Below are 15774 nucleotides of genomic sequence, written 5' to 3'. Positions count from 1 at the left end.
TCAGCCGGCGCAACCTCCGGAAACACTTCTACCACACGAGATGGTGACGTCCCCCTGGGCGAAGGTGGGTGTTGACCTATTTCACGCGCTCGGCAGAGATTACATTGTTATTATAGACTACTTCTCAAACTACCCGGAAGTCATGCCTCTCCATGATCTGACGTCGTCCGCAGTCATTGGGGCCTGCAAGGAAACATTTGCTCGCTATGGCATTCCAAGGACTGTCATGTCAGACAATGGACCTTGTTTTGCCAGCCGTGAATGGTCGTCCTTTGCCGCAGCATATGGTTTCACTCATGTGACATCCAGCCCTCTGCATCCACAATCGAACGGGAAGGCTGAAAAGGGTGTCCACATCGCCAAGCGGCTCCTGTGCAAGGCGGCTGCTGCCGGATCGGACTTTAACCTTGCCTTGCTGGCCTATCGATCGGCCCCGCTATCCACGGGTCTCTCGCCAGCGCAGCTACTAATGGGTCGCTCCCTCAGGACGACGGTACCTTCCATCCTGGCACCAACAACAGACCATGAGGCGGTTCTTCGGAACATGCAACTGCAGCGTGATCGCCAGAAAAGTCGGTACGACACACGAGCGACGGACCTGCCCCCCCTGTCCTCCGGAGACAAAGTACGCGTCCATCAACCGTATGGTGGCTGGTCAGCACCGGCCGAAGTCCTCCGACAAGTGGCTCCCCGCTCGTTCCTGGTTCGCATGCCGGATGGTTCCGTGCGTCGCCGCAATCGGCGCGCCCTTCGCCGACTTCCACGCTCACAGCCACACAGCACGCACACGCCAGATCCTCAACAGGCTTCCGAGGATGACTTTGTGGATCTGCCGCACATCACGCCCTTTCCATCGCCACCCATGGCCATGCCTGCACAGCAGCCGGTGGTTCTTGATCCACCCTTGAGGCGGTCAACCCGAACTCGTCGCAAGCCCATTAGACTGGACTTATAATACCGTTCATATGTTTAACAAATTGCACAATTTTACATGATAACCTGTTGTTGTTTATCGTTCCAGATGTCGTCTGACTGGACAACTGTTCAAGTTTTTTTTTTTTCTTCTTCTCTCGTTCGCATTTATGTTATGTTATGGTACAACTTGGTTCATGTGACGCACCCGACATCGCCCCATGTACATAGTTCCGTCATATGCACATGCTGCACACGACACACACACACTCTTAGATGCACTCACGACACGATCATATTTATTACCACGTAGGCACATATCTTTGTAAAAAGGGGGGATGTCATGATATTCAAACACACACATCATGATGGACACACTAACAGGCAAATCAGAGTACACAACACCACAACCAATCACAGACAAGAACACCAACCACATAAAAAGCACGAGCACGACACCTGGTGGTCAGTAGGTCTGGGGAGAAGGGAACAAGAAAGAGCTGTTAAAACATCACAAGCAGGGAACCCCCCACGTGCAGAGTGCAAAGACCAAACTGTAAATAGTAAGTTTAAATAAAGTAGCGTTGTACCATATGCAACCGTGTTGGCTCATCTGTGTGTCAGAACACCCAACACCACACACATCTTTGGATGTTGGGAGGAAATTGGAGCACTCGGAGGAAAGCCACGCAGATAGGGGGAGAACGTGCAAACTCCAACAGACAGTTACCCAAGGCCGGAATTGAACCCGGGGCCCTGGTGTTGTGAGGCAGCAGTGCTAACCACTGTGCCACCCTATGTTTTGTCAAATGATCGCAGAAAGCTCATTACTAATTGGACGATGCATGACTGCCAGCAAACAGCCTTCCCCACTGCCCCCCGTCAACACTTTAATATCTGGTAACGACAAAAGATTCATAGAAAATGATCATCTTTAAAAATGGCCCTATAATCTTTCTCCATGGTTGGACACAATCCTGGAGACTCGAGGCCAATCCTGGAGGATTGGCAATCCTATTGGGTGGGAGGAAAGAAGGGATAATCTCCCCACACCCTCCTCATCTGGACCCAATGCTTCCTGCTGGGAAGTATATCCGGGATGGGATTTTCCAATCCCGCGGCAGAGTGTCCACGCCATCGTGTTTTACGACGGCGTGAACGGGCCGCTCCCACGTCTAATTTGAGGCAGCACGGTAGCACAAGTGGATAGCACTGTGGCTTCACAGCGCCAGGGTCCCAGGTTCGATTCCCTGCTGGGTCACTGTCTGTGCGGAGTCTGCACGTTCTCCCCGTGTCTCCATGGGTTTCCTCCGGGTGCTCCGGTTTCCTCCCACAGTACAAGGATGTGCAGGTTAGGTGGATTGGCCATGATAAATTGCCCTTAGTGACCAAAAAGGTTTGGAGGGGTTATTGGGTTAAGGGGATAGGGTGGAAGTGAGGGCTTAAGTGGGTCGGTGCATACTCGATGGGCCGAATGGCCTCCTTCTGCACTGTATGTTCTATGTTCTAATTCTGGCCCCTACAGGGGACCAGCACGGCGCTGGAGCGGTTCGCGCCGTCCGAGCTGCAGATCCCGGCACGAACTGTGCGCCGCGGGATCCGCACATGCGCAGTTGCGCCGGCACCAACGAGGACATGCGCAGTGGCGCCGGTGCCAACGCACGCATGCGCAGTGGCCTCCTTCAACACGCCGGCCCCAATGCAACATGGCGCAGGGCTACAGGGTCCGGCGCGTAGCAAAGGAGGCCCCAGCCACAGAGGACGGCCCGGCAATCGGCGGGTCCCGATCGCGGGCAAGGCCACATTAGAAGCCACCCCCCCCCCCCCCAGGTCCGTCCGTTCCGCCCCCCCCCCCTCCCCCACACAGGCTGCCACCCGACCCTTACACGCCGAAGTCCCGCCGGCCCAGAGCAGGTTAGAAAGGCGGGACTTGGCTCTTTTCCTACAGCCACTCGCCCATCCGGGTAGTAGAATCGGTGGGCCGACCGCATAGAGCAGCCCGCGACCGGCGCCGTGCCAACCATGCCAGCGCTAATGGCACCGATTCTCCGCACTGCGGAGAATCGCGTGCTGGTCTCGGGGCGGCGTGGCCCGTTCGCGGGGATTCTCTGGCCTGGTGCAGGGCTGGGAGAATTCCGCCCCTGATGTCTGCTGCTGGGCACAAAGCCTTGTTTCATAAATAAAAACAGAAAGTGCCGGAAAGACTTGGCAAGTCTGTCAACATCTGTGGAGAGAGAACTAGAGTCAATCTTCTGAGTCCAACATGACTTTTCATTGGGACGCCTTTGCCCCATTTCATTTCTCTATTTGGAGGGTACGGAGGTGGATTCTGACACCCCCCATTGCTGAGGCCAGCCAAGTTAGCCTGGACCTAGGAATCAAGCCTGGAGCCCAGTGTCATGATATTCAAACACTCATCACAACACACACATCATGATAGACAGACCAACAGACCAATTAGCACACATAACACGACAGTCAATCACAGACAAGTGCAGACACAGTATAAGACAAGAAACACGACACCTGCTGGCCAGTCCATCTGGCGACAGGACAAGGCCAGGACCTCATTAACAAGACACTCTCACAATCACCACGTGCTGAGTACCAAGTCAGATGTGTAAATAACTAGTTGGAATAAAACTGCGTTGTACCAATCGCAACCGTGTTGGTTCGTCTGTACCTCAGAGCACCCAACACCACAACCAGCTGATCTCAGCTGTGGTTCTGTTGGTAGCACTCTCAACTTGGACTCAGGGGTATACAGGTTAAAGTTTCTGAGCTCAAACCAGGCTGAGACTCCAGTGCAATACTGAGCGAGTGCTGCACTGCCAGAAGTGCTGTGTTTCAGATGAGATGTTACACTGAGGCCCCAGCTGCCCTTTCGGATGGAAGCTACACAGCACTATTTCGAGAATCCTCCCCTGTATCCTAGTCAATATTGATCCCTCCAACAGCAGCACTAAAATAAATTATCTGATCATTTATTTCACTGTTGTTTGCTGCAGCTTGCCTTGTGCAAAATGGCTGCCATCATTCCTACATTAGCAAGAGTAGCTACAGTTCAGAAGTACTTAATTGGCTGTAAAGTGTTGCGGAATGTTTTATATTCATGAAAGGAGGGGCCAGGAACATGTCTGCGATTAGACTGCGAGTTTGGAACAACTGAAGTAAAAGGTGTCGTGTAATTAGAACATCGGACAAGGCGTCACGTGGGGCAAGTATGCTGCTCAACTTTGAATTTAAATGGATCAACTTTAAAAGGAAGACTAAGGGTGGGATTTTGCTGCCCTTCCAGCTGGTGGGATCCTCTGGGCCCGCCAAAGGCGACCAGTTTGACAGGCAACACAAATGGTCGTTGACTTTGAAGTGGGATGCACGAGAAGAACCAATATAAAATAAAAGGTACAATTCTAAAGGTGGTGCAGGAGCAGAAGCACCTCCAGGTACATGTACTCAAAACCTGGAAAGTGGCAGGCCAGGTTGAAGAAGCAGTTCATAAACCATACAGGCTCCTGGGCTTCAGAAATAGAGGCACAGAGAATAAACAGAAGGATGCTAGGAGGCTGGACTCTCTGGTAAAGAGAATCCCAACTATGCTGAACCTTTATAAACACTGGTTCATCTTCAACTGGAGTATTGTATCCAATTCTGAACACTACACTTTAAGAAGGATGTGACGGCATCAAAGGCGTTACAGGAACGATGTACCAGAATAGTTCCAAGGATGAGGGAGTTCAGTTATGTGAAGATTGGCGAAGCTGGAATGCTTTCCCTTTGGGAAGAGATGGTAGGGAAAACATTGAGGTATAAAAAATTTAATTGGTTGAACAGTTTACCTTATAGGAACCATAGAATCCCCAAGTGCAGAAGCAGGCCATTCGGCCCATCAGGTCTGCACCGACTCTGGGCCCTAGGCCCACTCCCCCGCCTTGTCCCTTTAACCCCACACATTGATCATGGCCAATCCACCAAACCAGCACATCCTTGACTGTGGGAGGAAACCGGAGCACCCGGAGGAAACCCACGCAGGCATGGGGTGAACGTGCAGACTCTGCACAGACAGTCACCCAATGCCAGAATCGAATCACGTTCCCTGGAACTGTGAGGCAGCAAGGCCAACCACTGTGTTGCCCATAATGTGACTGGCAACGCATTGTACAGGATAGGTTCAATTCCGTTTCCTTTCTTTTTAAAGTCAGAATAATTTTCTGTCCATTAAAGGTCTGTGCTGGTGGAGCCTTTCTAGTCAAGTACTAACTGTATTTTGACCCAGTGCACAGCTGACAAGCTAGAACCGTCACTGTGTGAGGGACGCAGTGTGTCTAGGCCCCAGCTGGGAGGCAAAGCCATCCATCAGGAAGCTGGAAACCGGCTGGTACCAGGCTGGTAGACCACAGGAGACTGGACAGATTGGATGGTTCGCTACAATGCCAGGTCTGCAGGGGAGCACAAATGCCGCATCATCTGTGATGCAGTATCCTAAAACACACATCGGCATGGAAGACTCGAGCAACACATGCCATCCCTCAACAAATATGCAAAAAACCCCAAGTCACACTCATTCATCTCTTGAGCTGCACAAGTGAAAGTTGCAGAACACTAAAGCTTCCATCTGCACAGACACAACAGTTTCTGTGCCAAAATGTACACATATTGGAATAATATGTGAAATAGAAAGTCTTAAGTTTGCAATTTTCATACAACCGGTATAAAGAACTGAAAAATGTTGATTAGGTTTCAGTCTGTAACTCACTCCCAGGCTTTCGTTATTCTGCCTGTAAATTATCCAAATCCCTTAACTAGAATCCAGACTAGAATTCGCTCCAGGGTATCTGTTATTCCATTTAAAAGCATTACAAATCACAGTCCATTTGATGATAAAAGTTCTGTCCTACGATCTTATTCCTGCTGCGCAGATTCCATCTCATTTATATAATGGGGTCAGCTTCGGCGACTGCCAATAATTGACAATGCAGCTCCTCACACACGAGCGGCTGCTACACAGTCACATCCTGATTCTGTGTCAGCCATGGGTCAGTGGGAAGCCATTTGGTGTCGGATGACGGTGGGTCCACGTCCCACTCCAGAGACTTGAGCACCGAAACTTCGGCTGATGCTCCAGTGCAGTATCGAGGGAGTGCTGCACTGTCGGAGGCATGGTTTCTTTGATCACAGATTAAGACAAAGCCCCATCTAGCTTCTCGGATGGATGTAAAAGATTCTGCTGCACTACTTTGAAGAAGAGTGTGTGTGTGTCCAGACCAATTCATATCCTTCAACCTACACTTAAAATTAGTATTTCATCATTACCATATTGCTATTGTGGGACCTTGCAGTAATTAGTTGCTGTGTTTCCAGCATTACAGCAGTGACTACTCTTCGAAAGTACTTAATTGGCTGTAAAGTGCTTCGGGACGTCTTGAGGTTATGAAAGATGCTGCGTAAATACATTTCTTTCATATTTTTAAAAGATTGTTCATGTGTCGAAATTAAGAGTAATCATTTCTTCTCCTACTCAAAACTGTGGAGCTTCTCACCCCACTTCAGCCTCTTCTGAAACCTGCAGGCTTTTAAAATTCAAACTTGGCATTATTGTCTCATGCTGGCCCTCGCCCTCTGCTGACTCTACCCTGTTCGACCTTGGTGGTGCCCTGATGGATGAGCCCGAGCCCAGGCATCTCGATTTAAAACAAGTCACAAAAATCTCAGCTTGATTGTCCAGTAATTGCAGAGAGGTACTTATTTCATTACAGAATAAGCATTACAATCTGCTCAGCGAGCCTCTCAAATCCATCAGGGAAAGCTCATTGGACATTGAGATAATGAGTTGGGATTAGAATGGATGATCCTGGCTTTCAGATACAGGGGTCAGAGGCTAAAGACATTTACATTATCATTAGAAGGGGAGCATATTACATCTCGCTCTCTTTGCCGTTTGGTTATTATGGGATGATTGTAGGAATCTTCCAGATCTGAATGAGCAAGGGTGGGCATGTCATACTTATACTCCCTCCCTGCCCAGCTTGGACGATGCTCCACACCCCAATAAAAAAGGGAAAGTTCACATACCCAGCCCTATTTCTACAGTGGCGTTGCTTTGCAGCAGAATAAATGCACAAATGCATGTAAATGTCTGGCTTCGGTGGTCTGAAAGACCCTAGAGGAGAGTGCCGAATGAAACCTGCCTTTCCTTTTTGCTCTGCATCCTTCCCCTCAAGGCCCAAGGGAGCAGAAAGCAGCTGTTCCTGTCCACTGGAGGCAATCCTAGTCTTGTGTGCCCCTCATTCATTTCCCTGAGCTGACTCCCAGTCAGTTAAATCCCAGTTTCGCACAACAGCAGCAGACATGCACTGGGACACGGATCTAATGGTATAACCATATATAGAGGCCACACAGACTCCTGGAATTTAGATTACAAGCGGAATAATGCAAACGGGCAGCTTAAAATCCCTGGAGTAAAGGAGCAAAAGGGGAAACAGAAAAAAAAATGATGGATATCTGTTTCAGCCTCGGAGAGTAGCAAAGCAGACAGTTTATTGGCTCTGCTTCCTGGATGAGGCCGAAAGGTGGGCCAACGTTTACATTCGGAGTTTCCATTAGTGTTGATGCTCCCAAATAAGTGACCTTTAGCAGTAGTTACTCCTGAGGGCGATATTTTATCACTTTGCAGAAAGAAGAGTCATTGCACCAGAAGGTTCTTTATGAACCAGAGCTCCGAGTAGCCAAATAGCGATCGAGTAGCTCGGAAATGGGTCGGCATTTTGCTATTGAACAAGTAATTTAGTTATCATCTATTCACTGAATGATAAAATCATGGGCAAAAGCTTTACCTGAAACATAGGAATAACGGGGGCGATTCTCCGATATGGAGGCCAAGTGCTCGCGCCATCATGAACGCCGTCGCGTTTAACGACGGCGCGAACAGGGCCCGGGCACGACCTATTCTGGCCCCCACAGGGGGCCAGCACAGCGCTGGAGCGGTTCACACCGTTCCAGCGTCCTTACGTGGTGCCAAATGGGCGCTGCGCCAACCCGCGCATGCGCAGCCAGGGCAGCACAGTCCTGCGCATGCGCAGTTGGGCCGTGCCATCCTGCGCATGTGTGGGGAACGCCTTACGCACGCCGGCCCCTCACCAACATGGCGGCGGTGTTCTGGGGCCGCGTGTGGGAGGAGGTAGGTCCTGGGGCGGAGAGGCCGGCCCGCTGATCGGTGGGCCCCGATCGCGGGCCAGACCCCATCAGAGGCCACCCCGGTGAAGGAGCCCCCCCTCCCTCCCCCACAGGTCGCCCCCCATCAGCGTTCCCGCAGAGTTCCCGCCGGCAGCGACCAGGGGTGGACGGCGCCATCGGGAACCTGTCGTGTCGTAGCGGCCGCTCAGCCCATCCGGGCCGGAGAATCGCCGCTCGCCGGTTCACCAAGCGACCCGGTGCGAATCGCGAGCCGCAGGTTTCCGGGGGGGGGGGGAGAATCACGTGCGGGGGTCGGGGCGGCGTGGCGTGATTCGCGCAGCGCCCCGGCGATTCTCCCACCCGGCGTGGGGGGGGGGGGGGCGGGGGGGTGGAGAATAGCGCCCAAAATGTCACTCTCCTTTGGATATCAGGGGCGAGATTCTCCGACCCCCCCGCCGGGTCGGAGAATCGCCGGGGGCTGGCGTGAATCCCGCCCCCGCCGGTTGCCGAAGTCTCCGGCACCGGATATTTGGCGGGGGCGGGAATCGCGGCGCGCCGGTTGGCGGGCCCCCCCCCGCTCGATTCTCCTGCCCGGTTGGGCCGAAGTCCCGCCGCTAAAATGCCTGTCTCGCCGGCGTAAAATTAAACCACCTACCTTACCGGTGAGACAAGGCAGTGCGGGCGGGCTCCTGAGGGGGGCGCGGGGCGATCTGGCCCCGGGGGGTGCCCCCACGGTGGCCTGGCCCGCGATCGGGGCCCACCGATCTGCGGGCGGGCCTGTGCCATGGGGGCACTCTTTCCCTTCCGCCTCCGCCACGGTCTCCACCATGGCGGAGGCGGAAGGGAAAGAGTGCCCCCATGCCAGCTGGCGGGGCACCAAAGGCCTTTTCCGCCAGCTGGCGGGGCGGAAATTCGTCCAGCGCCGACCTAGCCCCTTAACATTGGGGCTCGGCCCCCAAAGATGCGGAGGATTCCGCACCTTTGGGGCGGCGCGACGCCCGTCTGATTTGCGCCGTTTGTGGCGCCAGTCGGCGGACATCGCGCCGTTTCCGGAGAATTTCGCCCCATGTCTTCTGTCCTCGGTTATATTTTATGAACCTCTAGGGTGAGGAGTGTTTTCCAGCGGCGGAGGTGGCTCTCCAGTGGCACCTGCTGAAGTCTACAGTGATTTGGCTCGCCTGTCCCGCCGCAGGGGGACCGGTTGCGGGGGATCACCTTTGGCAGGATTGGAAGATCCCGCCAGCGGACAGAGCCAGAAAATCCCACCCCTAAGGTGCAATTTACTTTTAACCAGCATTTCCTTCTTTTCCCTGAACTGCTTTGAGTTTTCAGGAGCAGGTAGCTTAGACAAACTTTAGCATCTCTCTCTCTCCCGTCTTCTTCTTCTTCTTCTTAGGCAATCCCTCAGGACCAAGGGTGACTTTCTTCCACTCCGGGATTGTGGGTCCTGAGGTGAATAAAAGGTCCAGTTCTGGACCCACGGACACTCTCTCAGGTGCGGAGGTAGTGTTTGATGAGGTGGGTGGGTGGGACACTTTAGTTTTGGCACGCGGCTTCCGCTATTTGCGTTTGACTTTCACCTGGGCCTGTCGGAGACATTCAAATTGGTTGCCAACTCATTGGAGCAGTCAAGGCTCAAAGATGTCAGGAAAATACATGAAGTATTAGTTATGTTGGGATTCCGGGGTCTGTGGGGCTGGAATTGACAGCGCACTCGTCCGGGATGTCGTAACACAGGAATGTGTGAAAAATAAAAGCTATTAAAATTTAAATCTAGGGCAGCACGGTGGCACAGTGGTTAGCACTCCTGCCTCATGGCTCCAGGGTCCCAGGTTCGATCCCGGCTCTGGATCACTGTCCGTGTGGAGTTTGCACATTCTGCCCATGTTTGGGTTGGTTTCACCCCCACAACCCAAGGATATGCTGGGTAGGTGGGTTGGTCACGCTAAATTGCCCCTTAATTGGAAAAAAATGAATTGGGTACTCTAAATTTTTTTTTTTTAAATGTTTAAACCTCTGGAATTAAATAAATCACCCATCAACTGCTGAGCTAATAGAAAACACACAAAATGGTTCATTTGACAAATGAGCTCTTGTGCCATGCTCACATTCGAGAATTATTGCAGAGAGAGCATTCCACCTTCAGTGCTGCACCCGACAGAGAGATCAAGTTAATCAGTCACCTGCAATGTTGCAAATTACCCTGATGGAGAGACAACTTAAATCACCTTTTAAATGTGGTGGAAGAGGAGCTGTCAAGTGGAGACCAGCCACTCTCATATTTTGAGGAAGGTGCAAGTATCTGAAGCCTTTACCATGGAGGCATTTGAAAATCTGACACGTGGCAAAGTCAGGTGTGATAAAAAATGATACAATTGAGTCCGGGCTTCTCCCAGGACAAATGATCAGAGGGATATTCAATCCCGGGGGCTACTACACATTCCTTCACTCCAACGGTACAGAACATGACGGTACATCTACAAGATGCACTGCAAGAACTCGCCAGGGTTCCTTAGGCAGCATCTTCCAAACCCATGACCACTACCATCTAGAAGGACAAGAGCAGCATATACCTGGGAACCCCACCACCTGGATTTCCACTCCAAATCACTCACCACCCAATTTGGAAATATCACACACTTCCTTCACAATCCCTGGGTCAAAAATCTGGAACTCCCTCCCCAACATCACTGTGGGTGTACCTACACCTCGGGGACTGCAGCGGTTCTAGAAGGCAGCTCACCAGCACCTTCGGAAGGGCAACTAGGGATAGGCAATAAATATTGGCCTAACCATGCTGCCCACATCCCATCAATGAATTTAAAAAAAGGATGAAGCTCTAGCCTATCTCCATGGCCTCGGGGATGGTGTGGCAGAAGGAAGTCTTAGGAGACAGAAAGTTCCAGAATGACCCGGATGGCTTATCACAGGTGACGACCCAAAGAGACCAAGCACCTCACAGTTATTCCTGCTTGTGATGAGTTAACTAATTTTGAATAAGATCTAAAGAGAGTTTAAAGGTGTCAGAATCCTCAACTCGGATGAGGTTTGGGGAGGATGAAAACGACTATAAAACAGCCAGGGTGCCTGCTCCTGGCTGATGAACATGGTCTATGGACTACATACTACAGGTCACCCAAACAGGCAGGTGAACATGTAAAATAGGCAGCGTGCCATCAGCGACCTGCTGCCTGCCCACCTGCATCTATCCTGCCATGATTTTACAAAAGATGGGGAGCATCAGGTTGGCCGCACACCCGTGTCCCAACAGAGTAATTTAAGTGGGCGATTAATGCCCACATAAGGGTTGCATTTCTGCCATCATTCAGATTTAACGGCCAGTGGGTGAGAACAGTTTATAGATCTTTGTCTTTTGTCTCATCTTATTCTTTTGTCTACTACGCACATACTGTGCACGTTCCCTTGGCCGCAGAAAAATACTTTTCACTGTATTTCGGTATATGTGACAATAAAAATCAATCAATCAAGTTTAAATTTTTGCAGTCACTCTTAAATCAAAACACACACCAGAGAATAGAACTGAAGATGAGACATCAGAACATGGACACCTCCAACAACATCTTTGAAACACTATATTGAGAAGAGGAAAAGAGGATTCTAGAACTCTGATAGGGCTGAGTCCATTAGTGGAGATCAGCCCAGTATTTATAATGAGGCCATCTTGAAAGACTTCCTTTGATTCGATTGACAGAAACATGAGGGAGCATAGGAGATGTGATGGGACATGGGAGGTAGGCAGGGAGCTGCGTGATGAGGGCTTAATACAAATGGACCAATGTCCCAGTAAACTGATTCAGGTGGGCCTTTTAACTCGCCAGCTTTGCCATCTGCCTATCTCTATTGCTGCCTTGGGCCTGCTTCCAGCCCAGGCCTGCCTACCGGACCAGACCCCAACATTTGTTAGGATACCGAAGCAGGCCCCAACATTTGCTAGGAAACCGGACCAGGCCCCAACATTTGTTAGGATACCAAAACAGGCTCCAACATTTGCTAGGATACCAAAACAGGCCCCAACATTTGCTAGGATAGCGAAACAGTCCCCAAAATTTGTTAGGATACCTGACCAGGCCCCAACATTTGCTAGGATACCAAAACAGACTCCAACATTGGTTAGGATACCGGACCAGGCCCCAACATTTGTTAAGACACTGAACGAGAACCCCATACACTTTTATTTGATTTGTAAAACTGTAAGGAAATGATACTTCACCCCAGGAGTGATGACTCTGACCAATCGGTATCTTATATGTTCAAACAAACTTTAATTTAAATGCAGAATTAACCACATTAACATCAAAGAAATAGTTTTACAATTATCAGTTGAACAATTCTTAAATAAAAAGAAAAACTTTAACTTATTATATATACCTGCTATTAACTCCAATTAAGCAACCCAGTACAGTTCAAATGCCACTTAAGTTAACAGATTACTTGCTTTGCTGTGTTGGGAGAGAAGCCATTTCAGGAGCAGAACCAATACAGTTCTGCTCAGCCCAGCAGCATTTGGCAAAAGTCATATTCAACTTCAATTCTTCCAAGGGTGGCAGGGTGGTGCAATGGTTAGCACTGCTGCCTCACGGCGCTGAGGACCCGGGTTCAATCCCGGTCCTGGGTCATTGTCCGTGTAGTTTGCACATTCTCCCAGTGTTTGCGTGGGTTTCACCCCAACTCAAAGATGTGCAGGGTAGGTGAATTGGCCCTGCTAAATTGCCCCTTAACTGGAAAAGAAATATTGGGTACTCTAAATTTAAAAACAAACTTAACTCCTGCAAACTGCAAAACTATAGACAGACCTGGCTCCCCGCCATTAATTACATCATCTGTATCCAACTATGTTCCATGACCTGCCCAGCCAGGACCAAACAGCACTCCCTCATAAATAATCCACACTCCAGGGAATATCCAGCAATCAAAACACAGCTCCACCAGCCGTTCACCTGCAACCAAGCAAGTGGCTAGAACCAACCACGACCCCACCCATCACCACCCCCCAACCACAACTCTAGCAGACACACTGCTCACATGCATCTCAAACCACGATACCTTGAACAAAACCACTGCCACAACACCACCGAAACACAATCCAAATCAATTTCCACATTCATCGCACAAAGTTAGCTGCAATCTAAAGTAGAACAAGGTATCAACCATCATTAGAACAACGTAACTTTGTGTGCCCATATTGAGATGGACCAAATACCATCTGTACTAAGGAAGAACTAGCTGAGCTGATGCCGCCCATCACCCAATAGCCCTGAGAGTTATAATAAAAATAACCTTTTGTCACAAGTATGAAGTTACTGTGAAAAGCCCCTAGTTGCCACATTCCAGCGCCTGTTCGGGTAAGCTGGTGCGGGAATTGAACCCGCACTGCTGGCCTTGTTCTGCATCACAAACCAGCTGTCTAGCCCACTGAGTTAAACCAGAGTTCACCCTTCCAGAGTGCGATGCTAACAATTGTCACTTGGGTGAGCTATTGGTGGTGCCGAGGAGCTGTGGAACTGAGAAGTGATCTTATTGAAACAGGGAAGATTCTGAGGAGGTTTCCCAAAGTAGATGCTGAGATGGGCCGGGCTTCTGCGATATCGTGGCCAAGTGTTAACGCCGCCGTCAAAACCGGTGCGAGCAACATCGACGTCAACGGGCCTCCAGGCCCAGGCATTCACCCCTTCCCAGGGGGCTAGAAGGGCAACGGAGTGCTGTCCGCTGCTCCAGCGCCGAAAGCCGGCGCGTCATGGCCGTTCTGAGTCCGCGAATGCGCGCCATAGCTGGCGCGGGTCCGCGCATGTGCGCGAATTGCTGTCTCCACGCTGGCCCCCGGGCAATACGCAGAGCCCTACAGGGGCCCGGCGCTGAGGAACATGCCCCCCCCCTCCCAAAATTAGCCCACCCGCCGATCGTTAGGTCCCGATCGCGGGCGTTGCCCCCCACCCCACCAGGACAGCCCCCGCAGCCAGAACTCCAAGGTCCCGCCAGGTAGGACCATACGTAACCCACGCCTGCGGGACTCGACCCGTCGAGTGTGGAGAATCGCCAGGGGGCCGCTTTCAACAGTCCCCGACCGGCGCGGCAGCGACCTTGCGGGCGCGTTTGGCGCCAATTCTCCAGTCACCGGAGAATTGATGGCCCAACGTCGGAGCGGCGTGGTGCGATTCTCGTGCACCCCCGCTGATTCTCTGACACGGCCCGGGATCGGAGAATCCCGGCCATGATGTTTCGCCTCACAAGGGAAATCTAGAACTCGGGTGGGCACAGTCTCCTCGTCAAATGGAGGCGAGGAGGAATTTGTTCCCTCAGAGGGTTCTTAGTGTTGGGAATTCTTTTTCACATAGAGAGCAGTGGTACCCTGTCATTGAAGATGAGTTAGGTAGATTTTGTATCGACAAAGGAGTGGAGAGTTATGGAGGGCTTGGGCACAGGGGGTGGGGAGGATTGTAGCCAGGAAACGTTTTTTTTGGGAAAATATGTTAATTCAATTTTTAATATTTTAAATATACAACACAACTAAACAAAACAACAAAAAACACCAAACCCCCCATCTCCATTCTCCAACACCCCAGTAACTCAAAACAACCCCCCCCACCCGTCCACCCCCGTCCACCCCCACTCAGCAGCTGACGATAACCAACTCTTTAAAAGCGGAATATAAACAGGCCCCATCTCTTTTGGAATCCCTCACTCGACCCCCCTCAAAATGAACTTAACCTTCTCCAAGTACAGAAACTGTGACCAGGAAACTTGAAGGCACAATCAGATCAGCCCCGATTTTATTGAATATCAGAGCAGGCTTGATGGGCTGAATGGCCTATTCCTTATCATATTTTGGAGGCAGAGTGGAAAATAAATTTGGAAAAATAGCAGCATCACGATATAAAATCTGGTTATGGGCAGCTTACTCAATATTTCATGATGCAGATGGAAGTTCAGCACTGAACTGCATTTGTTATTTTATTCACTAAAGGAGAATAACTCTTCAATAAAACCGTTCCTTTTCGAGAGACCAGAAGAAGCCTTAATTAATCCCCAAAGCTTTAGTAACGTATGGATTCTAAATATAACTGGAAATGGAGGCATTTTACAGTCCTAAATGTTCTCTTCTTTGACGAGTTAAGCCCAGTAATTAAGGCTGAAACCAAGCAGCTCTAAACAGCCCATTATAGAGTGAGTGAATCTTGGGCTCTGATTGCTGTCAGCTGGGCCATGCAAGGCCCCATAACAATTAGAGAAGTGTGGGCTCAGCAAAATTAGACACATGTATCATGTTAGGTACACTGGTCTAACACTGGCTGCAACTGGATGCAGCTTAGATCAGAAAGATACTCCAGACCTTGAAGTTAGTTCAATCAGGTTTATTAAACTAATAGCACAGTTAGCACAGTTCTCTGAGAGTTCGACTCTCTGCTAACTTAAGTGTGGTTACTCTGTCTGACTGAACCAGACTAGCTCTTAGCCACGTGGTGGAGGTGTGAGATTGTAACAACATCCTTGACTGACTCTCTAGATGTTCATCAGTGGAAAGAGGCGGAGTGTGAGTGCCTCGTGTCTTTTATAGTCCGATCCCACCCCCGAGTGTCTTGCCTGCTTATTTGTCATGTCCTGTTATCTGCGTCCATTAGCTGCTTGTCTGTATATCATTATGTGTGTGTCTGCATATCATGACAATATGTA

The 15774-nt window shown here is 50.5% G+C and overlaps 1 protein-coding gene across 1 annotated transcript in view; it reads right to left on the bottom strand.

Annotated features, from left to right (window-relative positions):
- The window catches only part of LOC140395214 (receptor-type tyrosine-protein phosphatase delta-like), a 634165-nt gene that overhangs the window by 576697 nt on the left and 41694 nt on the right, over positions 1-15774 (bottom strand). The window lies entirely within an intron of this gene.

The sequence above is a fragment of the Scyliorhinus torazame genome, chromosome 18 (genome assembly GCF_047496885.1).
Source record: "Scyliorhinus torazame isolate Kashiwa2021f chromosome 18, sScyTor2.1, whole genome shotgun sequence".
Classification (NCBI taxonomy): Eukaryota; Metazoa; Chordata; class Chondrichthyes; order Carcharhiniformes; family Scyliorhinidae; genus Scyliorhinus; species Scyliorhinus torazame.
The sequence above is the reverse complement of the archived record's forward strand: the minus strand, read 5'-3'. Positions and strand labels throughout refer to the sequence as shown.